Source organism: Conger conger, chromosome 7 (assembly GCF_963514075.1).
Source record: "Conger conger chromosome 7, fConCon1.1, whole genome shotgun sequence".
NCBI lineage: Eukaryota > Metazoa > Chordata > Actinopteri > Anguilliformes > Congridae > Conger > Conger conger.
This window is the reverse complement of record NC_083766.1, coordinates 33,744,615-33,770,363: the sequence shown is the minus strand read 5'-3', so window position 1 is coordinate 33,770,363 and position 25,749 is coordinate 33,744,615. Positions and strand designations below refer to the sequence as shown.

Below are 25,749 nucleotides of genomic sequence, written 5' to 3'. Positions count from 1 at the left end.
CGTTGAGAGCCAGTGCTCCAGTGCTTGAATAAGCTCACTGGTGAACAGCCAACAGGAGTCCAGGAAGCCCATAAGGAGCTAGACAATGAGGAAGCACATGTATACAATCAGCTCTGAATAATCTGAGAAATAGGATTAGAACCATCTTTGGGCAGATTCCAGGGATCATTCATGTTCATTTAAAAATGGAGGCTACTGATATGGTATCACTCATCTACATGTCAACTCTGTCTGCCATAGCTGTCGATGGCAGTTCATTGAGAAAAGCAAAGAGAGGCTTTTGGAAAGAATGATATCTTCACCCTCAAATACATCACCAGTAATGTCCTCAATAGCAAACACAAAAAGCTCCTATAATGGTTACTGTGTATTGCATTTGCTGAATTCAGTATACTTTCAATAGCAGACACTACATTATGAAAGACTATGGAAAGTACCCAGATCTTACAATGACCAATTTATATGGTCAGTAAGGGCTAGTAATTGTACATTAATTTTAGTAGTGTGAAGGTTGAGGTGAGATAAGATATATTTTATTTAACCCAGTGGGGTAATTTGTCCTGCATTTGACCCATTCTAGTTGAGGAGCCATGGGCAGTCACAATCGAATGCCCGAGGACCAATTGCCTTGGTCAAGGGCAATGTCAGGTGTACATCTACCGTGACATGTGTGTGTCTTTCGGTGTGGGAGGAAACCATCTATGTGAAGATCGGGAGAACATGCAAACTCAACACAGAGATGATCTGGCCGACCAAGACTCACACGCAGAACCTCCTGCTCGAGAGGCAAGAGTGTTCAGTTTTCAAACTGGTCCTACTGGAGTAGAGGGATGGTGATTTAATTGATTCAATGCAGTACTTCAATTCAGCATTGTGTGGCTAATCTTCATTCCACATCATTTCGAGTTGCTTAAATAAAAGGAATATGTGGAGAAACCAAAGTGGCCTAAGACCTCTAACTGGTCTTACTCTTACTTATGAACTCAGCTATCATAGACAGGTTATCATAGGGAAGATTGACAGCATTAAATAATCAAGTAAATGTAAACGCAATGGGATCTCACGGGAACTAAGCTGCACATATGTTATCTGCAATGATGGTCACCTTCAAAAAGCAAATCAAGAAGTTAAAAAATATAGTACAATTCAATTAGTCAAATTTGCAATATATTAGAAATTGTTTGACCACTAAGGCAGCAATACTGTCCTCCAATGCAATGATCATTCCATACTTAACATATTGTCTGATAAGCTGGATTCAAGCCTGGATTCATGTACAACACTTAGCTCTTGCTTGTGCTTGACAGAAAGCCCAATAATTACACTGCCACTACTGTCACTGCTTAAGGAATCAGAATTCATTGAGCTGGGACAACTTAATAAAAATCACAGATGCCTGTCTTATATTTAAGATTTGACATGCCTCCCTCCTTACTGACTTAATGAGAAGAACTGATAACAGATCAACTCCAGTAGATCTGTTGTCAGGGGGGATTGTATAATTCCTATGAGGATGACTGCTTTTGGACACTCAGCTTTTCCGGTGACGGCAGCTCACATATGGAATACACTTTCGACACAGATATCAAGAGACTGCGATACATATTATTAATTCACAACTTAGCTGAAATTGTGGTTAAAGTCAAACAAATGTGCGACCATGCTCTATAACATTCCTACAGCTTGATATGTGCTTTCTGTTTTATGGAGCGCTATCCTTGTTTTAATGTATTTGTATGTATTATGTTTGTATTTGTACAGTATTTGCTCTTTTCTAATGTACCAGCACAGGGACTGAAATTGAAAATGTTGGCTAAACTGGCACATTTAAAGATTTATTTATCAATGTTCACTGCCCCAGTAAAAATGAACTGAATCACGTAAAGTAAAAAAAGGTTGTTTAGGGATACAACCATCCCTGGGCTACACAATTAAAGCTTAAGTAGTGGGTGTGATTTATGTTGGAGCACTTTAGGGCCACAACAACATTATTGTTCGGGCCACCAAAACCCTAGGGCTGGCCCTGCCTAAGGCGGAAATCCCTGCATGTGATTGAGAAAATAAATATCTGAGTGAGTAATTCACAATGCAATTCAGAGTGTGATCAAGGGAGTGTGTGATTATCTGACAGTGAATGAGTGACTGGTGATTGAATGGTGAGAAAGTGACTGACTGTGGAACAAGGGAGTGTTGAGTGACTGAATGAGTGAGTGAGTGAATGAGTGTCTGAATGAGTGAGTAAGTGAGTGTGAATGAGTGTTTGAATGAGTAAGTGTGAGTGTCTGAATGAGTATGAGTGAGTGAGTGAATGAGTGAGTGAGTGAGTGAGTGAGTGAGTGAGTGAGTGAGTGAGTGAGTGAGTGAGTGAGTGAGTGAGTGTGAATGAGTGTCTGAAGAGTGGGACAGAGATTGACTGGTAAGTGACTGGGTGATGAAGCTCTATGTGAGTGAGTGAGTGAGTGAATGAGTATCTGAATGAGTGAGTGAGTGTGAATGAGTGTCTGAAGAGTGGGACAGAGATTGACTGGTAAGTGACTGGGTGATGAAGCTCTATGTGAGTGAGTGGGTGAGTGAGTGAGTGAATGAGTATCTGAATAACTGTGTGAGTGACTTATGAGTCTCTGAGTGATGAATGACTGAGTAATATATTTCTGTGAACCAACCAGGCAACAAAATAAATGAATAAAATAAATTACAATTATTTATAGGAAATTAATTATTTATGAATATTTGTGAAACCTAAATCAACCACAGAGGAATTGTTAAGGCAATTTGTTCATTGTTAATTTTCTAATTACTCTTCCTCTATATGAAAACTTTACAAGTATAAATCAATAAATGTGCAATATTGTGCATTTCACATAGACCATATTAGTGTAACAATGTTATGACTTTCAATATAATGACTGATAGAAAGATTTTTATGATAGGAAAACTGCTGTTGTGTTGACTTTGTTGTGTTGTTGCTGTGGCCCTAAGAGTAATTGCTTTCTAGAGGTGCGCACTAAAATGGTATGAATCAGTCTAATTTAGGATATATATTCAGGGTGGCCATAAATGAGATACCAGTTCCTATCTCAAGAGAAGAAAAAAGCAACTAATCCACCTGCAGGTCTATTGTGTTACAAATGGGCAATTGCATTGCAAAAGCCAGAAAACAACATTGACAATCCTGAACCTCTGTATTTGCAGGGGATATGTCATGGGGGCAGTGTAGAGTAAACTGATGTTGTGAACACAAATGATCACTAGAGGGTGCTAATGACCTCAATATCAATCCAACTGATCACAGTCAAGTACATAATACCAATTAGCTGCTATAAGACAATTTTAACATTGATAAATTGTTATGTTTGATAGTTACAATATATGCCTATCGCTACCCATTTGATACAGAAGATACTGGTTTAAAATCACAGAGAAATACTATTTTTTGTGATTGTCTTAAGCCCACAGCTGCATTAATACTTCAATCTCTCATTGATGGTATCGATTTATTTTGTGATTGAATTCTGATATTATATACAGAAAATGTGCATATATCTGTGACAATAAAGCTGAAATAAAGCTGGCTTTTGTTAGAGGGTTTTGCTAATTTCTGAAAAATCTAAAACGTAATTCTCTTATTTACATAAATATTCAGACCCTTTGCTGTGGCACTCCAAATTGTGGTCAGGTGCATTCTGCTTGCTTTAATTAACCTTGAGATGTGTCTAGAACTTCATTGGAGTCCACCTGTGGCAAATGTAATTGGGCATAGTTCAGAAAGGCACACACCTGTAAATATAAGGTCCCACAATTCACACTGAATGTCAGGACAAAAACCAAGCCATCAAGTCCAAGGAACTCTCCATAGATGGCCACAATAAAATAAGCTTATAGAGACTTAACAAAGAAGCCTCCATGCTGTAATTACTGCCAAAGGGGCTTCTACAAAGTACTGAATTAAGGGTCTGAATACTGAATAATATAAATTAGAGATTTCCATTTTTGATTGTTAATACATTTGCAAAACTTTCTAAAAACATGTTTTCACTTATTATTTTTGAGTGTAGATTGTGGGGCAAAAATGGCAAATTTATCCATTTAAAATTAACACAATAAACTGCAGAAAGTGAAGGGGCCTGAATACTTTCTGAAGCCACTGTATTTGGTTGCATTACTGCATTACTATTTATGTTCTGTTCGCTGTTGGGTGTGAAAAACTTTACTAGAAAATAACTTTACTACAACTGGCTGTTTCTTTATGCTTAATCCCAGATTTGTTCTGGATAAATAAAATGGATACTAATGACATGATTTTACATGATATAACATGCATATAGTGGGTTAAAGAGTTTACATTTTTTTACATTTTAGTCGTTTGGCAGACGCTTTTAATCCAAAGCGACTTACAAGTGCATAGGTTCTACCACAAGTCAAAGCATCACATCCAGAACTAGGAAAATACACCTGGACTGCTGTTCTAAGTTAGGACTGGTTCAGGTGATCCTGCACATTGATAAAATATTTTTTTCTGCATAACTGTCTTGCACATTTATAGAAAAGATTAAATAAATAAACTTCACAAACATGGGCAAATGTACATATGATTGCCACTTCCAGATATTGTGCAACATTACACTGCTGTTAAACATATTTATAATTATATTATCAAATAAAATCCACATATAATGTGCAGTAATACAATATATAGCAGTATATTGCATTTCCACAAGGGGGTCTTGAGTGTCATACTCATGCATTGTTTTCTAATGCGCTAACTTTCTCAAAAGTGTGTCAGGCACCATCTTTCCATTCTCAAGATGCCAGTTCTCAGGTTGCATCAGTTATCTGCTTCAATTTCCTAAACCATCGTAAGGAGATGGTAACAGAGCTAGAAATGTACATTCTATCCCCATGTGACCCTGGAGATATGCATGGCATCCAGTTTCTTTGAAAGTCTATGGCCAGCTCGTTATGCAGTGGAGTCGACGGACTGGGTCCGACATCTCTTGAGGGCAGAGGGCGGGTCCCTCATTCTACTCTCTAACCATTCATGTCAGCGTTGCTGGATATCCGTTTGCATTTCCAGTGTCCCAAAGACTAGGTGTTTAACCAGACAGATATCCATCATAGTAAGTTTGTGTTCAGCTTCCAATGCCCCTAAGGAGGACAGCACAGCACAACAAGGGCCAAACCGCCGTTTCAGGATTTTGTGCCAACTTCTGGTCTTAATTAATTGTCAGCAAATTAAATACAAGGCAATTGGTTGGGACAAAAACCAGGACACAGAACAGCCCTAGAGGAATGGAGTAGTGCACCCCTACCCCTAAGTATTTGGACAGTGATACAATTTCTGTTCTTTTGGCTTTGTACTCAGGCACATTGGATTTGAAATGAAAAATGAATATGAGGTTAAAGTGCAGACTGTTAAATTTGAAGGGTATGTCTTATTTCTCAGCCTCATAATGGCTTCATTGACCACCATTAGCACAACTCTGGTCCTCATGACAAAAGGCAATAACAGACTCCAAAGGCAATCAAAAGCTTAGACCAGATACTGAAGGCTTTCTTATACCTGCACTGATGAAGCGATACACATCTCACCAATCAGAAATAGCTGAGAAACCAACTGTCCAATTACTTTTGGCCCCTTGAAATGGGGGGGGGGGGGGGGATTTCCTCACATGGATCACCTGATATAGATATAAATACCCTCAAATTAAAAGTCTGCACTGCACCTTATATTCATTATTTCATTGCATGTGCTAGCGTATCAGACATTTTACCACTGTTACCACAAAGCTAAATTTACAGATGGTTCCTATGTTAAAGGTAATTTTTGTGGTTTGATTTCCATATGTTCAGTCAATGATCAGAAAGTAAATCACATTACAGGCATTTAGCAGACGGTCTTATCCAGAGCAATGTACAACAAAGAGCAGATCAAACCCAGGGACAAGTGTGATGAGGAAAGTAAAGTTCCGAGACATAGCATGACCATACAGACACCTGTCCCCTGATATGGATCATGAACACTCCTTCCTCAAGTTTGATTAAACTTTATTAACTTGTGTTTTCTTTTGATATAAAATATATTATTATAGTTATTTTAGTTCATTGGTAAAAATGACCTGCTACAGCATATGATGCAAATTTGGTCAAATTCCACTACCATAGGCAGAATCAAAGCACAGAAAAATAGTTTATTCAAATGTACAAATCCCATTGAAACTGACTGCTGCAGAAGGACAAGGATCTGTTTTTGATGGGCTCCATGTTTGGCTGTTTATCCAGTCAAAAACATTCCTTTCCCTCCCCTTGACTCTGTACTGAGAGTCCTGGCACTTCATCATGGTTCTCACGCCCTGCAGTGTATGCAAGTTAAAGTAATTACAGTGTTGGTGGGATTGATTCACCTTTCCCCTTCCACAGTTACTGGTTTTCATCACCTGGCTGTTTGCCATGGGGTCTATAGGCTGAATGTACTTAGCAGAGCGGTAACACACTTCGTTCATTTTAATATCTCATCCAATATATTTCCTTGACATTTTAATTCCAATGGCAGAATTCACAATGTTGTGTCCCCGAATGGTTATGAAAAATACACCATTACCCAAAATTATTCATAAAAATAACTAAACAAATTAATAAACACTCATTGCACTTAAAACAATTCTGATGATACTCAAATTTAATGAACAAGGGGTAATAGTAGTTTGATTTGAATCTGGTCTCTTGTTTCACTCCATTATTAAGGAGAGCTTATTTGCTTTTAAGTAGATTTAAGCAATGACACACACTGGTGGACCAAACCTGTGAACCATCAGATATGATCTGATCAAAGGTATCAGCTGTACTATGAATCTGTGATTGAGTGACTGGGTCAAAGTCTTATCCTGATTTTATCATGTTCTCTGAACCACTTGAGCTCATGCTTTGTAATCCCTGGTCCTTGATCATTAGGGACACGGGATGCATTGAAAGGGGGGCTGACAGAAGGCTTGTTTGAATGTTTGCACCCTTTTCCTGTGCTGTAGCAAGAGACCGACTCATAAGTAGTTCTGCTCATTCACTTTTTGACAATACCAGACATAGATACCGTGAGATCATCAAATGTCACTGTCCAAGGGATGATGGCTTCAGATTAATACAGAGCACACACCTGTACATTTACTTACCACTCTAAAATGTTTATTCTTAAAGCGTTGTGTAATGCTTCTTGTTTTGGAATTGTAAAATTGCATGTTGTTGTATACACAAGCAGAGTGGGTTGTATTTGTTTTGATGTAATCCTAACAATTGAGCTGAAAAGGATTTGGACCAATTTAAGTTCAAAGGTCACTGCCCAGGCAATAAAACAGATGAAAGCTGGAGGGGAGGGCTACTTTCAAGCATGGTATATGTTTATGCCATTGTACTGTGTTTGAGTCAAAATTGATATCATTTCACAACTTGCACAATGCAGAAAGAAGCTCCAACAATATCAGGTACTCCATGTTCAGAGTTTCCACATGCTGTAGGCCTCAGTTAAGCAGTTTTTACTGAACCCTGTGCAATGCCTTCATAATGGAGGAAGTAAAATGCTACATATTCAAATAAGACAGAAGCAAAGAAAACTTTTTGATGCACATACATGACCACACTGCAAAAAAAGGCTGTCTCAACAAATCATGCAACTCAAAATTGCAGGTAGAAAACATTTGTTTTAAGTTGCCTTTTGCTGTTAAGTGAAATTGCCGTTCCCTTTTGGCAAATCCTGAAATTTGTCAATTTGTATTATTTAGCAAAGAAATAACTAAAATCAATATGATTTTAAGTCTAAATACAAGACAAGAATACTTAAGACTGACTTATTTTTTGGTTTGTGCAGTTTACTTTATGTCTTGAATAGCTTTTATGTCAAAACATTTGTGATTATCTTTCCATATACAACTGCAGAACATCAACTCCAGTCTGAACGCTCCATGCTGTTTATTGGTCTTTGTCCACCTGCTTTTAATTAGGTGTGATACAGCAGTTCAATTAATTCTGACCTTTGTTTAACACGTTTTAACTGTTAACCAGCATTAAAGCAGAGATTTATAACAGTGTGCATTTATGCCAATTAAAAGATACCAGGGGTTCATTAAAATTTAGTTAATCTATGCATCCCTAAATGTTGTGGCAGCTGCTACATTGGAGCATAATTATCTGTTAAATGAACTGTTACAGGCCCTAAAACAGGTGAATAAATGAATTATCTTTGTGCTCTCTTGTACTACACATTCAGAATACAAATCTGTAAAACACACACCATTCCAGTCATGCATGCCTTGCATTTGGGGACTGATGGCAGATACCTGTTCGTCATGCCAAGCCAGATCAGCATTCAATTAACATCTTAATTAAACCAAACTAATTAAGAGCTCAGCTGGATAGAAAAACACACAGCGCACCGTTGGGCCCGAGGAGTCCACTGATCAGGATGCAGGGTTACATATGATACTGAGGGGTTCAGTCGTGTATTCACTTGGGCAAAGATTGGGCAAGACGGGCCGTATCTGTTTCTGGATTTCAGACCGACTGATTACTGAGGTGATTTCAGACCGCTCTTAATAATTTAATTAGCCCAATCGGTTACGTGATCTGTCATTTTTAGCCACATTCAGTGATATAAAGTTGTTATGAGACAAAGCTGATAAATGTTGTCTCATAGCATTTTATTTTGGTCTAATTTATGAGTGAATCGGTCATGGTGCATATGACTAATTAGCTGATTGAGCCAGGGTAACAGGTGACAGCTAAATCCTGCATATACACTGGCCCACCAGGATTGGAGTTGCCATCCATACTATAAAACATGTTCTCCCGGTTCCTGTGTGGGTTTCTCCCAACCCTGACTCCACCATTTCTTATTTGTAAACACACCAGCAATTTAACGCAGTGAAATGGTCAGCTTGTGGGCATGGAGGTGGCGTTTAATTGTACCTTTAGAAACGTGATGACAAATCTATATACTGTGACATACAATTGACAAACTTTCATAAACTACAGTAGACCCTAACTATAAGTAACTGGATTTTCACCTCAGAAAAGGTGCGAGGCATACCTTATTATTATGAATGGATACAGTGCAGGGGTACAGTAATGAGCAAAAGTCTTCGGCATCCTTAGGCACCTACATTTCTTATATAAATCTGGTCTTAAGATTCATATTTTTTTGTTCTCTGTATTAGTGTGATAGTAGAAAGGAGCACATTTGAGATTTCCAAACATTCATTTTCCATAAAATGTTAATGTTACAGATAAAAAAATTACTTTAAAAAAAATGTAGTTGAATGATCATTAAAAATGATCGAGGCAGAAGCAAATGAGACAGCCAAGCTCCACAGAGGAACCATGGCGAGTTGATGTTTGGAACAACCTACCAGTGTTTTTTTCTATAAAACTGCAGGACAGTGTAGCGAAGAGAACTGATGGGTGGTCAAAACAAGTATTGATTTGACTTAGTTTTTAATGCTTTACTGCTCTTTATAGTATTTTTGTTATATTTAGAAACTGAAATTATTTTTGAAAGTATCTTCACTTTATTGTTTTTATTCACATGGGGAAAACTTTTACACAGTACTGTACATGTAGAATACATGCATTATAGAACCTTGGCCTGCTGTTGGTGAAAAGTGTGTCAGTTTGCGTGATACAAATACATTGTGGCAAACCAGACTAACCAGGCCAGTATATAATAATACCTTATGCTAAACCATGTTTTACATAATTTAATCCATTACTAGATCCATCCATCCATTATCTTAACCTGCTTATCCTAAACAGGGTCGCTGGAGCCTATCCCAGCATACATTGGGCAAAAGGCAGGAATACACCCTGGACAGGTCGCCAGTCCATCGCAGGGCACACACACCATTCACTCACACACCTATGGGCAATTTAGACTCAATCAGCCTAACCTGCATGTCTTTGGACTGTGGGAGGAAACCGGAGTACCCGGAGGAAACCCATGCAGACACAGGGAGAACATGCAAACTCTGCACAGAGAGGCCCCGGCCGACGGGGATTCAAACCCAGGACCTCCTTGCTGTGAAGCGGCAGTGCTACCCACTGCACTATCCGTGCCGCCCTGCATTACTAGATACATTTAATAATTATTTCCTTCCCTATAATAGCCGTATATTATTGTGAGGCATCACCCTGAATACCTGAAACCAATAATTATGACTTAAACCTGAAGTAAAGCTTATTTGTTGCCTTCTGGAATGTTCATTTTACATGCCTCAAGCTGGCTCATAGTAAGTTCAGGTAGCTGCTATTGATCTACTGTGCCCTCACTTGTTTTGTGCTGAAAAGAGTCTGAAGTGGTCAACAAGAGTCACCTTTTCTTGCTTGTCTGGGGCGATGAGCTTTGTGTGCAGAGGGCTTAATACTCAAACAGAAGCATGATGTTCAGAGACTGTGAGATGGAGCACTCTACTAAAGCACTAGCCCTCAATGCGGCGATGCCCTCTGATGTTGGCTGTAGCTTCACCTGGGGAGAGAAGGTTTGCATTTCAGAGTGAGGAGAAGAGGTGTCTGGCAGAACAGAACACAGTCTGAACCCTACCAAATTCACAGTCGCTGTGATAGTTTGGGCTTGCAAATGGAAAAATCGGTGAATACTAATCGGTTAAAAAGAAAACAATAAATGGGCAGTACACTTTCTTGGCACACTGATGTGGCATCTCTTGATATCAGGCTACTGTAGCCACAAGGGATGTTTCCCATTTTCAGCTCTTTAAAAAATCTATTTTTGCACATGCATAAAATTGCTTTGCTACCTGTAGTTCCTAGTTTATTTTTCACAATGCAACTATGACTTTAAAGTCAGTGATCAGATGTCTTATTCTTCAAACCACTGCCACTGAGTGAATGGGGTGCAAAGGTTCGAATAACCCTTCACTGGGTGACACTCAGTGAAATATGTACTTATTTATGTCAATGCAATGTTACTGTACATTGTGCTAAATCATTTCAAAGTCACAGTAGAGTAGTTGGGTCAAACTCTTCCTCCACTGGACACACATACACACATCAAATTTGGTTGGCTAAATGGCATTTCCTAAAGATTAAATTAATTGGCTCAAGAATATTAAGGAAAGAAAGAGTTGTCTGTTTTTTAGATAGACAAGCACTTTTTTATTAATGCCAGAGTTGTTGCTGCTAGCTAGCCACTTTTATCATGGTCAGATGCAAAGCAATTTTAACAGCAATTCCTATGTGTTGCTTTCCTGACTATTTAAAACTGTGAATGTCAGCTGAAAGAGCTATGCAACTGATGCAGTATGCAACTGATTAAAACAGAGAAACTCTGGCGTCTCCTAATTCTCGTATAGGTTCACAGCTTATTTGATTTGGTTATCAAAGATGTTCATCTCATGTTTTTAGTTTGTGTGCAAGCTATCATGTAGCTAGTGGTGAGCGTGGGTAAACTACTTTGTTGGTGGTAATTCCTTAGTAACCCAGTCAGTGAGTCTGCTGTCAGTAGCAGGAGCAGTTCTCTCTCATATCTCTATTCATTCAGCTATGTGTAGAGTGCTCCTCCCTTGTGCAAATGTTACTGACTATGCACCTGTAATACAGTAATGCTTTTAAATATGTAATATATATGTTTGGGTGGCCTGTAGCATAGTGGTTAAGGTACATGACTGGGACCCGCACGGTCAGTGGTTCAATCCCGGGTGTAGCCACAATAAGATCCGCACAGCTGTTGGGCCCTTGAGCAAGGCTCCTGCTTGGTCTAATCAATATATATATGTTTTGCTGATTAAGGATATTATAGTGTTGAACATTAGAAATGGCAAAAAAAAAAATATATATATATAATATATATATTATTTTTTTAAATACATATATTTTTTTTTGCCATTTCTAATGTTCAACACTATAATATCCTTAATCAGCAAAACACATGAAAATGGTTCTTATGTCTTATCTCATCTTGAATCATATGGAAGCATTTTATGAGACTGTATATCTACTTTAGTCAAATAATAAAATGCAACCTTAGGAGAGACATCTACATTCACTTTATTAGGTAGAGCTGTACACCAGCTAATTAATACAAATATTTAACCAGCCAATCATGTGGCAGCAACTAAATGCATAAAAGCATGCAGACATGGTCAAGAGGTTCAGCTGTTTTTCAGATTAAATGTCAAAATGGGGAATAAATCTAAGATTTCTTAGAGATCTAAGTCACTTTGACCATGGAATGATTGTTGGTGCCAGACAGAGTGATTTGAGTATCTCAGAAACTGCTGATCTCCTGGGATTTTCATCGACAACAGTCTCCAGAGTTTGCAGAGAATGGTGCAAAAAACATAAAAATATCCAGTGTGCAGCAGTTCTGCTGACAAAAATGTGTTGTTAATGAGAGGTCAGAGGAGAAGGGCAGACTGGTTAAAGTTGACAGGAAGGTAAGCACACATTACAGGTATTGCAGAAGAGCATCTCTGAACACGCAACACGTCAAACCTTTAAGTTGATAGGCTACAGCAGCAGAAGACCAAGAAGTATTTTTTAAAAGTCTAATTAATACCTAATAAAGTGCGCGTGAGTGTATGCTGGTACACCTGGTCCTGAAATTGCCCTTAAGCTCTTTTGGTAATTAAATACATGCAATCAAGTGATCTATTTTTTCAATAATAATAATAATAATAAAATAATGGGCTGCTGGTTTCTTGGCAGATATTGACATTTCCAGTATTCACTGCACGCCTAGCTTACACGAAAATGATTCTACGCAAACATACCTGATGCCTATTGTTTACACAAGTTTCCTACACACTTGCCCCCCCGGAAAGACATCGTTCCACGAAGTTGAATTCCCATAGTTAAAATATGAGGCTGAAGTCCTAATATTATGCTCGACTCTTGCAGGACTTAACATTAACAAGGTAACTGAAAGCAATGCGATACAAAATTCCAAAAACCTACTCTTCCAAGTGTTACGACCTACAGTAGAAGGCAGCAAGTGATACTGTGTATGGCATTGCATTGTGGATATTATCGGTACATTGTCTTGGAGTGAAATAAAATGTAACTGGATCGTAGTGATGTACACATGTATTTTACTACCGTAAGAATATTTATTTACTTGCTTTATAATAAGCATGAATTAAGTACGCCTTTATCCACTACTCTATTCTACGCAGCTATCTGTCCTGTGTTTCGCCAAGCATGCAGGAAACATACTTTAAAATAATGAGGGTAGCCCATTACTGTGCATGTCTGTAAACTGGGCCCATGTGTCTGACAGTAGGCTGGGCAATATAGGCTACGACAGCATCGATACAAAATCCATGAATCCTACGTATGCCAAACAGATTCCACTTTTTAGCATTAAGCAAATCGTTCAAATCCAGTAACAGCGATACTTGGTGACAGGTTAACAACTCAAGTCATCGTCATGGCAGCTAGGCAGCAGTTAACTTTGACCATTTTTCTGGGGGTGGGGGTCATTTGCAAGAGGAAAACAATATTCTGAGCAACACAACGTTACAGGACGTGAAACGGTGGGAGGGAGAAAAAGTCCATCAAAATTGTTAAATCCACCGAGATTTGCGTGACGAGTTCCCATTCCCTAACGTAACGTATTAAATGCATGTGTTTTTCTGCAATGCCACGAATGACTATGAGTACTTGTCAGGAGTCAACCTGAACTGTTACTGTAAATATCGGCTTTTTATAATACTGCTGTTTCTTTCTCTCGTGCCCGTAGGTTGTTGTGTCACGGGGACGCGGTGGGGCTTCGACCGATGGTGCCTCCATTTCACTGTCCTGTAGGATAATTAGTTGGGTGAGCATTTGGTGGTACTTCCCCTACCTGGTCTGTTGTGCGGTGTAAGTGTTCTTCATTTCCAGAACATTATGAAAATGTTATATTAATCTCTCTGTCTCTTAGCGGTGCTCTGTTGTTATAAGCTCGCTGTGTGGCTGGAGCTAGCTGTCTCTCATGCCAGCATCCAATCACTATCAGCCTTACATGAAAAAAAATTTTTTTTCGCTCAGTGCATGAACAGTACTGTATGTTGCAAAACTGAGAGAAATACTGGGCGATGGTGAGAGAGGTGGACAACGGCTCCTTGGAGTAGGCTACCACGCTTTACTTTCCAAATAATTTCACTGGGTGGCCTGTCGCGGGTAAGTGCTTGCATACTGATACTGTTACACTTCATTTTCCAAGCACTTCTCCAATCCTTTACTAACACAACACCCAGGAAGCTATATTAAGTATAGTCACACACGACAAACAGAGATAGTGGCTCACTGGGCAAACGTAGTCATCAGTCTCTCTCCCTATTTCCCGGTGACACTTAAAGAGTGACTTTCCCCTCACCCCTCCAAAAAATTGCAAAAGTTAGCAAAGATGCGTGTCTTCTAAGACCAGAATCAAAGTGATGATGTTACACGACTAGGCCAGTAAATACTAAGCAGTGAACATCCACATTCAGAATTCGGCTACACAAGACGAGAGAGAGAGAGAGAGAGAGAGAGAGAGAGAGAGAGAGAGAGAGAGAGAGAGAGAGAGAGAGAGAGAGAGAGAGAGAGAGAGAGAGAGAGAGAGAGAGAGAGAGAGAGAGAGAGAGAGAGAGAGAGAGAGAGAGAGAGAGAGAGAGAGAGAGAGAGAGAGAGAGAGAGAGAGAGAGAGAGAGAGAGAGAGAGAGAGAGAGAAAAGAGAGAGAGAGAGAGAGAAAACACACTTGAGCGAACGGGGGGAGGGCAAGGAAAAAACAAGCCGAGAAAATTGTTCGAAGAAAACGAAAGTACAATCATCAATTTTCAATTGAACAAGTGTGTTATTTTGACAGATAAGCATCACATGTAATAGTTAGTTTGGTGAGTTATGGCAGCGTCGTTGCGCTCAACGCAGAAGGTTCGTCTGGCAAAATAAGTGTTCGGAGTCTGTCGCTTGTATTTGTGTTATTGTACCAGCCATCAGTGCAGAACTGTTATGAGGTGTCAATAAGTTTAAAGGTGGACTGAGGCTGGAATGCGAAGGCCCTGGTATTTGAGCTGGGGTTCGGAGGTAAGTTTTCGTGTTTATGAGCCATCATGACAGAAAACTTGCAGGTATGTTATGCTTCAGTAAGACCCGAGTGCCGTTTTATCGAGACCACTCAGTCATCTAGTGCGAAAATTGTGCCAGTTTGTTGCACCGTGCTGACAGCGGCAGAGTGCAGCTTTTCGTTATTCGTAAATTATTTATCGCATATAATTGCATTGAATAAATGTACGTCGTCATTAGTAAATACATGCCTTTTATCAAGGCATGGCAAACATCTGTAGTTAGTGTTTGGTAAAACGGACGATGCAAAACCTGGAGACAATATGTAGCTACGACATAGCCCAGTCAGAAGCTGTTCGCTTTCCTCTCAGAGGATTGGTATGGGCACTTCCCCCCCATCGAATACTCGACTATTTTCAATCCGAACAAATAGAAACACACTCTGATCGGCTAAAAATGGTAACATTAGTAAAAGTTCTGTTACAAAAGTGAGGTGATGTCGGTTACAAAGTGACCCAGGGGCTTTTGAAACCATTGCATGTTCTGCTAATGACACGTTCTGTGAGCTACAGCAACTCGCATCAGGAGGCTGGCTAGCTAGCTGGCTAGCTACTTTTATACCGTCTAACAGATCGGAAACGGAGATCAGGCCAAATTAACGGATTTTTGCGCATATCTGGACCGATTACCCCAAGTTTAATTAATGAAAGAGGTCAATTTGTCACGAGGGGAAATATTTTATTACGATTGCATTTGCTGAGTTTGACAGGAGTGAGATTTATACTTCAGTTTCCTCAAAGCAAGATGGACTCTCGTTCGCTTGTCTGTCTTGTCAGACCCCAGATCGACATTTTGCACTGAGATGCGAATTTGAGTTTGGTCCGACTGAGATTATTAGGACAGATTAAGTAAATAATTATTCGTCTGGAAGGAACATTTGTTTCGGGGCAGGACATTTGTAAGATATTGTCTTACATTTTCTACTTCTCGGCACCGTGAAAAAGAGCACCTCCGGTTTGCTGGCAGCACTAGTCCACTCTTACCTGAAAACTGCTCCAACGTTGCAATTACTCAACATCCAATCGACTCAACTGTACCTGGCATTGTTTTTTTGTTTGTTTTTTGCGAAACATAAATGCATCGTAAGGATTTATACTCAAACGATCAGGTAGCTTTCGAAGAATGTCGATGGATTGTTTGGATTTTGAATGCACAACTTTACGCTTGAACTACGAAAAATAATGTGCCACCATAGTTTGCTACTCGACTACCGCACGTTTGCCTCACACATGTTACAAAGTTAAGGCGACATTGTGAACGGTCTGTTGTGAGCCCGATATGTAGCGGATTGATAAAATGGTCGAATGTTACCACCGATGGTAGTTTGGTGCAGTGACTGAGAATAGCAAGATGTGTCTCTTGACTAAGGACACAGTGTTTTTGTATTTTATAGGTCATCATCCTCATCGCATGACAAAGCCGGACTGACAGATTCATCTTCATCTTTCAGATACAGTCTTTCCATTTTCTGTGCCTAAGTAAGTACGCTTGCAGTTCATTTGTCATTTTTGTTTTATTTAGTTTCTATTCATCTGTTGTTAATCAAATTACTTATAACATTCCACTGTGATAAACGCCACTGTAGCCTGCTAGTAATATACGTCTGCGCAGAAATATACTTTCATTGATGACTTAGGTGTGTGTTAAAACGGTCGGTGACCGTTTAATTTGTGCAGACATGAATAACTATAGTGTTGCACAAAAAACTAATATTAACCCTTCAATGTTAAATAAGAGATCCCGCTCAGTTCTCAATTTTACGAATCATATGACTCCGTGGAACTTGGGAAGAATGGTCTTGCACCATGATGTTAGAATTGGATATAAAACAATGATGACTATCACTTGTATGTCCTGTGCAATTACTGTGTTATACTCTTCTGGGACAATTGCCCAAATTGTCATAGATGCCTTGTAATACAGTATCAGATATCAGTGTTGCAGGGTATACTTTTTACTGACAACCTTTCACTTGAACTACAAAAATAATATGCATCCATCGTTTTCTGTAGGAATACATATAGCCAGCATGGAGCTGTGAATTTAACATCTATAGATGTTAAATTCAATTGTACAATGGCAAGCTGCCATTAAGATATCCAGTCAGTGGTTGCCCCATTTTAAAGTCAGCATGTTTACTGCTTAAACATGCTTATGCTTATTTTGTTGCTCTGCAGTTTCAATGCACAAAATGAAATGGTGATTAGTCATTGCTGGGGTAAGGTATTTACCAATAGGCACTTACTTATGCAATGGTGCGACAATCAAATACATTATCATTCACTAATTGAGGCAAGCCCTTTTTGGAGTTGATGTCTAATGTTTGAAGGAGTTCAATCTAAAATAGTTGTTTGACATAGTTTCAGCTTTCTAAATAGCATAGGTCAGTTTTTGCTTGGAATGTGTAGGCATATTCCAAAGTGGCATGACATCTAATACAGAATTGCAGCCTGCATCTGATGAATAATCCTGAATTGAAACCATTTCTCTGCTGCTTGTGACATGACACCCATATGATATGATACTTGAGGAAAGGCATAGCATCTAAATTGTTCTAAAGCATCTCTTTCACAGTTCTACAGTACCGTTTAGTTTTTTGCATGAAATGTGACTATGTTCTGATTTCTTCTGTGTACAAGTGCAAGTCTCACAGTATTGCGGTATGTTAAGAGTTTGCCCTGCACTCATAGGGGGTTTCATACATGAGATATTCTAAAGTGTTTATGTGAAAATTGAATGCATGATCGGTCACCTTTAATATAAATGCCGACCATAATGGCATTGGCTGTCATCAGGGTTGAGATCAATGAAGTTACTCAGGTTTGGTGGGCTTTTTAGAGTTCTTCTGAATAATTGTAGTTTCACCCAGTGGGAACAGTTTTGAAGACCAACTCTGTGATGAAATGGGACGTAGTCTGTCTGGGTGGCTTATACTCCTGTACCTGCTTAAAAACCATGGCAATCCGTCAACTACAAACATGAGATGTAGATACTGTACTATCCCATCTCTTTTTGTCATCTTTAAGAGGCATTGTTTATGTTTTCCTACAGTACTTGTACCTTAACCTTCAGTTGCTGTATGTGAGAGCATCTGCTAAATAAGGATACAATTCTTAATTAGTAAATTTTTTTTTTTACTAGATACTGCAGACAGGCCTTGGGGCAACTGAATGATTGTCCTTATCTTTGCAGATGCGTGGTATTTTATCAGCATTCTGCAATCTTATATTATGGTCTGATTTTCTCAAACATTTTACTGTTTGGTGATCTCAGAGGTGAGGTGTAGGGTATTCTGATCTGGAGTGAGTTGCACCCTTTTGGAAGTTTTATAAAATTTATATTAGGGATAATGCACAGCATCGGTTTTGCACCATGTGGTGTTATATCAAACTTCTTTCTTGAATATTAGATTTTGCCTGCTACTACAGGTTTGGGCCATTTTGGAATTGAGTCAGTTCAGTCATTATGACGATAGTGATGATAAACCCTTAAATGGGTCCCGCTGTTGATACCACCTGCTAGTTCAGATAAATTAGTAGCAGAAATTCAGCCTGTTCTTGGATGTAGTGTAATTTTTTATTTTGCCCCAGTGAAACGTAGTAACAGGTTTTTCTTATACTGGTTTGATGTAGGCTATCAGTTTCATCATTCACTGTGGTTAAATGCATTCTGAAGATTCTGATATGATTCATTTAATGCATGCATATTCATCTACCATTGTTTAATTTATGTAGACTTACTGAGGACTGGCAAAATTGGAACATTAAAATGGTCTTTTCTCAGCAGGATTTTCCGGTAATGTTTCTTCTGTTTTCTTTGTGATTTGTTCAATGACTTTTGACACATTTTGGATTTGCTGTCGTAATTGGAGTGATGCACAAAGATGATGTCTTGTGCATAAACATCTCTGTGTTGGGAAAGGAGACTATAGGGAGTAGTTGTTTCATAACTCCATAAGAGGCGCCTTGAGGGCATAAAGGCTGTATGTAATATCACTTGGGTGTTTCTACCTGTTATATTATTTTTTGGATTCTCTTATTTTCTTTGGATTCTCTTATTTGAGACAATAGCTGCCCTGAATAATGAATGCTACTGATTGTTTGTGGTGTGGTAACTGAACCCAGTTCCATATGCTCTTCAGCTGATTCAATTTTCAATTCCTTGCATGTAATATGTACATAGTGCAATATTTCCTAAATGTTGAATTGGCAGGTGCCAACATGTCATTGTGGAGTGAATTTCTTTGCACACCTGTTGATTTAGTGTGTCAGTTTACTTTTAATGGGCCAAATTTGATAAACTTTAGCCGACATGATGTTTAACCCACCTCATATAGGCTTGCATTCACACATTCTTGCAATGCTATTTTTTCTTCATGCCACACAAGGCAAGTCACTGATATTATCTCATTTTGGGTCTCATTTAGAGAGTAGTTATAAAAACACTTTTCTGATTTACAAACTTCAGCATGCCAAAGGGTGGTATTCTGCCATGAATGTACTTCTGTGTACCAGATACCTGTCCATTATAATTATGATCCAGTGATCATTGTAAACCTCATAACAATAGGTCACAGCTATGGCACACCTGTGCACACATTATGGTTTTGAGTAAAGTCACATTACTGACCAAACATTACATCACAATAAGCGGACAATAAGCCTCTCATCCAAATCTATACTCTATACTGTTACTTTGCAGTATTTGGGGGGGATTTTGTGTAAAACATGTATTGTGTAACTTTCAGGAAATAGGATTATTATTGTAGTGTAGATGATGTAGGTTTTGCACTGCCCAACAAAATGCCTTGCCTCAGGGTGTTCAGACAGGAAAAGTAGCAGGGACTTATCTTCTATAGTTGTGTCTTCTAATGTGACAGTACTTTTAAGTAGGTAGGTGTGAGCTACTACCTTTCATAAAAAAAAATATATATATATATTTTTTTTTAATACCTTGAGCTGTAGAACAGTACTTTACAGTAAGTACAGATTTGGATATTGGTATAATGATTCATAACTTATCAACTGGCATCGAACCTGTTTTAAAAAAAATATATACAGTGGATAGAAAATAATATACCATATGTCAAGTATACCTTATACTTGACATATAGCCTGTAATTAAAGTGCAATTTTTCTACGAATCTACATACAGTACTTAACCTTTTCAAAGTGAAAAACCTATAAAAAAATTGTTTTAACATTAATTAAAAATGAACAATTGCAATAAATTGGTTTGATAAGTATCCACTCCCTTTACTGAATCATCCCATAAACTATCTCAGGAAATGGCAAATTGCATTCAAGACCAAACAATAGCTAATTGCCCCACACCTGTGTGAAATCACAGCAATTAACTTGATGACATGAATAAAAACAGCTGTTTACCATGGTCCCTTAGTATGCAAGAGCAGTCTCACTGAAAGGCAGAAGCATGGGCTCCAAAGATCTTGCAAAAGAAGTCTGTGACAAAGTTGTGGAAAGGTACACATCAGGTGAGGGATATAAGAATATTTCTAAGGCTTTGAAGATACCTTGGAGCACTGTTAAGAAATGGAAAGTGCATGGTACCACTCAGTCTGCCAAAATCAGGGCGTCCGTCTAAACTGGATGACCGGGAGAGAAGACAACTGGTCAGAGAGGCTACCAAGAATCCAATGGCAACATTGAAAGAGCTCCAGGATTTTATGGCCAACTTTTGCATCATACAACTATATCAAAGATATTGCACACATCTGGCCTGTATGGAAGGGTGGCAAGAAAAAAGCCATTTCTCAAAAATGTCCACCAGGAGGCCCGCTTGAAATTTGCAAAAGAACACCTTGGGGAACCTGCAACAAACTGGCAGAACGTTTTGCGGTCTGATGAAACCAAAATAGAACTTTTTGGCATGAATGCCAAACGCTATGTTTGGCAAAAACCCAACACCGCTCATCACCAAAAAAACACCATCCCGACTGTGAAGCATGGTGGAGGCACCATAATGTTATGGGAATGTTTCTCATCTAAAGGGACTGGGGAACTTGTCAACATTGAAGGGAGGATGGGTGGGGCCAAATACAGGGATATTCTGGAGAAGAACCTGAAGAAGTCTGCAAGGAGACTGAGAATGGGGGGGGAATATGGTTGGAATAGGCACAACCCATAGTGTTTAAGATTACTCCTAAAAGCACAACCCCAAAATGATCTCTTTTTGCGCTCAGTGTGATGGAATTTTGAGCAGTAGTTGAGCCCTTTTATCTCGATTGCTGCAGAAAACATTCAGCCTCAAAAACTAGTTCATGAATGTATGGGTTTTAAGTAACTCTGAATGAGTGCATCTGTTTTGCAAATGAATAATATAGTAAGGCCTGCAAGTATACTCGGCGTGCACTGGAAAGGATCATAGCCTATTAATCAGACGTGCTCTCAGCCATTTTGTATTGGGCAAGGAGCACAACTCGAGCTAATAAAAACACCTAGGATTTTGTGGTGCCTCAATTTGCTGTAGTCAGCTCCAACTCTTTGAAGAACACCCATGTAATTTACTTTTTATCTTTTAAGGGACCTGGATCTCCTTCCATCTGTCTTTTTACATTTTTTAAAATCAGACCGAGGTAAAGCAGAGCGGGGTACAGATGGAGAGGGGATCACAGTACCGAAAGTCAAGGCTGAACCAAACCCCTGACCACACTGGGGGAATCGTGTATGGGCTTGAGATGTGGCTGCCCTACAGACTGTACCACAATCTCCCTAAACACCTTGATGAATTAAACCTGGATCAGGCCTTTATTCTGTGATCTCCATATGCAGTGAAAAGACTCTCCCCACTGGCAAAGCAGTGGGCGAGTCAATCTTTATTGGAGAAAGAGGAAATGTGAATGGGAGTGGTGTTTGTGAATTAAGACTTCTTGTTTGGATGTTGTGTTGTATGCATTTACAATACAGTCTGTAAGTATGTGGTAAAATGTATGTTATTTTGTCTCTACTCCAGAACATTTCATTTGAAAAGAAACTATGAAGTACAGACTGGCACCTTTATTTTGAGGGTATTTCAGGAATTGCATCGCTTTTTAGGGTCACCCCATTTTAGGGTACCAAAAGTTATTGGACAGTTCACATCTCTGCTGTTTCCGATTAGTCAGGTGCATTCTCTCGCTTGAAGTCACTTCCTTTGTGCAGGTATAAGAGAACTTTCAGTATCTAGTCTTGATTCTAGGCTTTTGTTTGCCTTTGGGGTCTGTTATTAGCATTTGTCACCATGAGAACCAGAGTAGTGCCAATGACAGTCATGAACGCCATCATTAGGCTCAGAAATATCAGATCACTCAATATCAAATTAAAGCTACCGGTCTGCACTTTAACCTCACGTTCATTGAACATATTCTAGAACAAAAATTGTACCACTGTCCAAATACTTACAGACTGCACTGTATGTACAGTATGTATTTATGTACGCTTTGAGGCCTCTCGCTCGTGTCAGGAATCCAGGCGATTGGGGTTTTCAGTCATTGATTTAAAGTTTTCACCGGTGAATTTGGTCATTTGTTAGATTCTTAAAGTCACACTGACAGACAGTAATAGTGTCTCTGAGGTAATTATAATTCACATTGAGGCATTTATCCCAGACGTAAATACTAGTGCACACCAGGTCTTACACTGTTGCCATGGAAAACTGAAAGTGTCCCACGGTTGAAAATGAAAGTTGGGGGTGGACAGAGTGAGTGAACTGTGTCTACAGAAGTGAACAGACTGCCTCAAAGCATTTTGCATCCCAGAGACTGAGCAAACGAGGCGAAATCCATCTTAAGCACACTCTGTTTTGTGGAAGCAGAACATGGAACTATCAAAAGACCAATACAGGCAAGAGAAATCCACAAAGCTTACTCATTTTTCACCAATGCTTTAAAATGTGTGAGATTATTAATGCACACTAGAATTTGTTTTAGCTAATCGTATGCCTGACATCCTTTAGAGAAGTGGAAAATAGTAACAAAGTATTGAAATATAATTCATGCGTAATTTAATCGAAATACAATTATGTAATATACTAATTATTACAACTTTCAGACATGCAAATATACATTTTAAATACTATTGTGAAATGTATCATATGCATGTTGCAGTATATTCCATTTTTACAATGTTATTTTCATCAGTTTCAACCTATAAAACACTTTCCCATACGTTGGCTTCTTCTGAAACTCGAGTAGATGACTTTCAACATGACATTAGATGCGTTAAATGATGCTTAATATAATTTTGATGTTTTAGATTAAAAATACACTCAGCACTTTATTAGGTATTTATTGGACTTTTTCTTTTTTTCTTCTGTTGCTGTAGTCTATCCACAAGAGGTTTGACGCGTTGTGTGTTCAGAGATTCTGTTCTGCATACCACTGTTGTAAAGTATGGTTATTTGTGTTACTGTCACCTTCCTGTCAGCTTTGACCAGTCTGGCCCTTCTCCTCTGACGTCTCATTAACAAGGCATTTCTGGTGACAGAACTGGTCACTAGATGATTGAAAAAAGATTTTTCGCATTATTCTGTGCAAACTGTTGTGCGTGAAAATCCCAGGAGATCAGTAGTTCTGAGATACTCGAACCCACCCTGTCTGGCACCAATAATCATTCCATGGTCAAAGTAACTTAAATCGCATTTCTTTCCCATTCTGACGTATGGTCTGAAGAACAACTGAACCTCTTGGCCATGTCTGCCTGCTTTTATGCAGATGGCTGCTGATTCAATATTTGCATTAAAAAGCTGGTGTACAGGTCTACCTAATGAAGTGCTCACTGAGTGTATATTTCCAGTCCTCTGTTAAGAAAATATTGCATAAAATTGAATTGTGATTTAAGATTAAATAGTGGAATTGTGAAAGCATTTAGCCATTCCACAAGTGTGTCCTCTCAAGAACTGTATTTAAATAAAACACTTCTTCTGGGATGAAAATGCTTTGTATTGAATAATTGATACGGTTTAAGAGTATTGTGGCTCTGAGAATTTAGCTGTAGTTTTTGGCTGTAGGTCCTGTCTCATGGGCAATAAACATTGTCATTAAATTCCTCCATTTTGTGATACGTGTCTATTCTGGAATCCTGCCTCATTGTAAATACAAAACAGGCAATTGGAAAGTCAAAATGGCGATGTATTTTACAGCCCCTGAAAATTAGTGCTGGTTTGATTTGAATATCCTGAAAATGTGTCCTCTGTTCCCATTCCCAAACTGAATTTTGTCTGACAATTGATTATCTGAGGAATAGCCTAAATATTGATGATAACCTTCAGTAACATGTGCACAGTGCTGGTATATATTATTTGTGGTATATTTGCATATAGAATTTGTTTTAGCTAATCGTCTGCCTGACCTCTGAAAATAGTAACAAAGTATTGAAATACAATTCATGCATAATTTAATCAAAATACAATTATGTAATATACTAATTATTACAACTTTCAGAAATGCAAATATACATTTTAAGTACTATTGTGAAATGTATCATATGCATGTTGCAGTATATTCCATTTTTACAATGTTATTTTCATCAGTTTCAACCTATAAAATACTTATATATTTGTATATGATCCTGCTGCTGGGAAGGGGTCTTGAAAATTGCACCTCTTTGAGGCTTTTGGGTGGAGAATGTGGCCCCTGTTGAGGTTTGGGCCAGTGGTCGACTGTTTGAGGCTTGGCCCTGCGGTCGAATGTTTGAGGCTTGGCCCTGCGGTCGACTGTTTGAGGCTTGGCCCTGCGGTCGACTGTTTGAGGCTTGGCCCTGCGGTCGACTGTTTGAGGCTTGGCCCTGTGGTCGAATGTTTGAGGCTTGGTCCTGCGGTCGACTGTTTGAGGCTTGGCCCTGCGGTCGACTGTTTGAGGCTTGGCCCTGCGGTTGACTGTTTGAGGCTTGGCTCTGCGGTCGACTGTTTGACGCTTGGCCCTGCGGTTGACTGTTTGAGGCTTGGCCCTGCGGTCGAATGTTTGAGGCTTGGCCCTGCGGTCGACTGTTTGAGGCTTGGCCCTGCGGTCGAATGTTTGAGGCTTGGCCCTGCGGTCGACTGTTTGACGCTTGGCCCTGCGGTTGACTGTTTGAGGCTTGGCCCTGCGGTCGAATGTTTGAGGCTTGGCCCTGCGGTCGACTGTTTGAGGCTTGGCCCTGCGGTCGAATGTTTGAGGCTTGGCCCTGCGGTCGAATGTTTGAGGCTTGGCCCTGCGGTCGAATGTTTGAGGCTTGGCCCTGCGGTCGAATGTTTGAGGCTTGGTCCTGCGGTCGACTGTTTGAGGCTTGGCCCTGCGGTTGACTGTTTGAGGCTTGGCCCTGCGGTCGAATGTTTGAGGCTTGGCCCTGCGGTCGACTGTTTGAGGCTTGGCCCTGCGGTCGAATGTTTGAGGCTTGGCCCTGCGGTCGACTGTTTGACGCTTGGCCCTGCGGTTGACTGTTTGAGGCTTGGCCCTGCGGTCGAATGTTTGAGGCTTGGCCCTGCGGTCGACTGTTTGAGGCTTGGCCCTGCGGTCGAATGTTTGAGGCTTGGCCCTGCGGTCGAATGTTTGAGGCTTGGCCCTGCGGTCGAATGTTTGAGGCTTGGCCCTGCGGTCGAATGTTTGAGGCTTGGCCCTGCGGTCGACTGTTTGAGGCTTGGCCCTGCGGTTGACTGTTTGAGGCTTGGCCCTGCGGTCGAATGTTTGAGGC

The 25,749-nt window shown here is 39.6% G+C and overlaps 1 protein-coding gene across 3 annotated transcripts in view; it reads left to right on the top strand.

Moving 5' to 3' along the window:
* Positions 1-14,067: 14,067 nt before the first annotated feature.
* The window catches only part of LOC133133902 (HMG box transcription factor BBX), a 37,547-nt gene continuing 25,865 nt past the window's right edge, over positions 14,068-25,749 (top strand). For 2 of the 3 annotated variants that reach the window (XM_061250186.1, XM_061250184.1), the window contains exons 1-2: positions 14,733-15,043; positions 16,476-16,560. The gene's annotated coding sequence lies outside the window, so the exon portion shown is untranslated. Of the gene's footprint in view, positions 14,158-14,732; positions 15,044-16,475; positions 16,561-25,749 lie in introns of those variants that run through there. The other variant, XM_061250185.1, reaches the window with a different exon arrangement.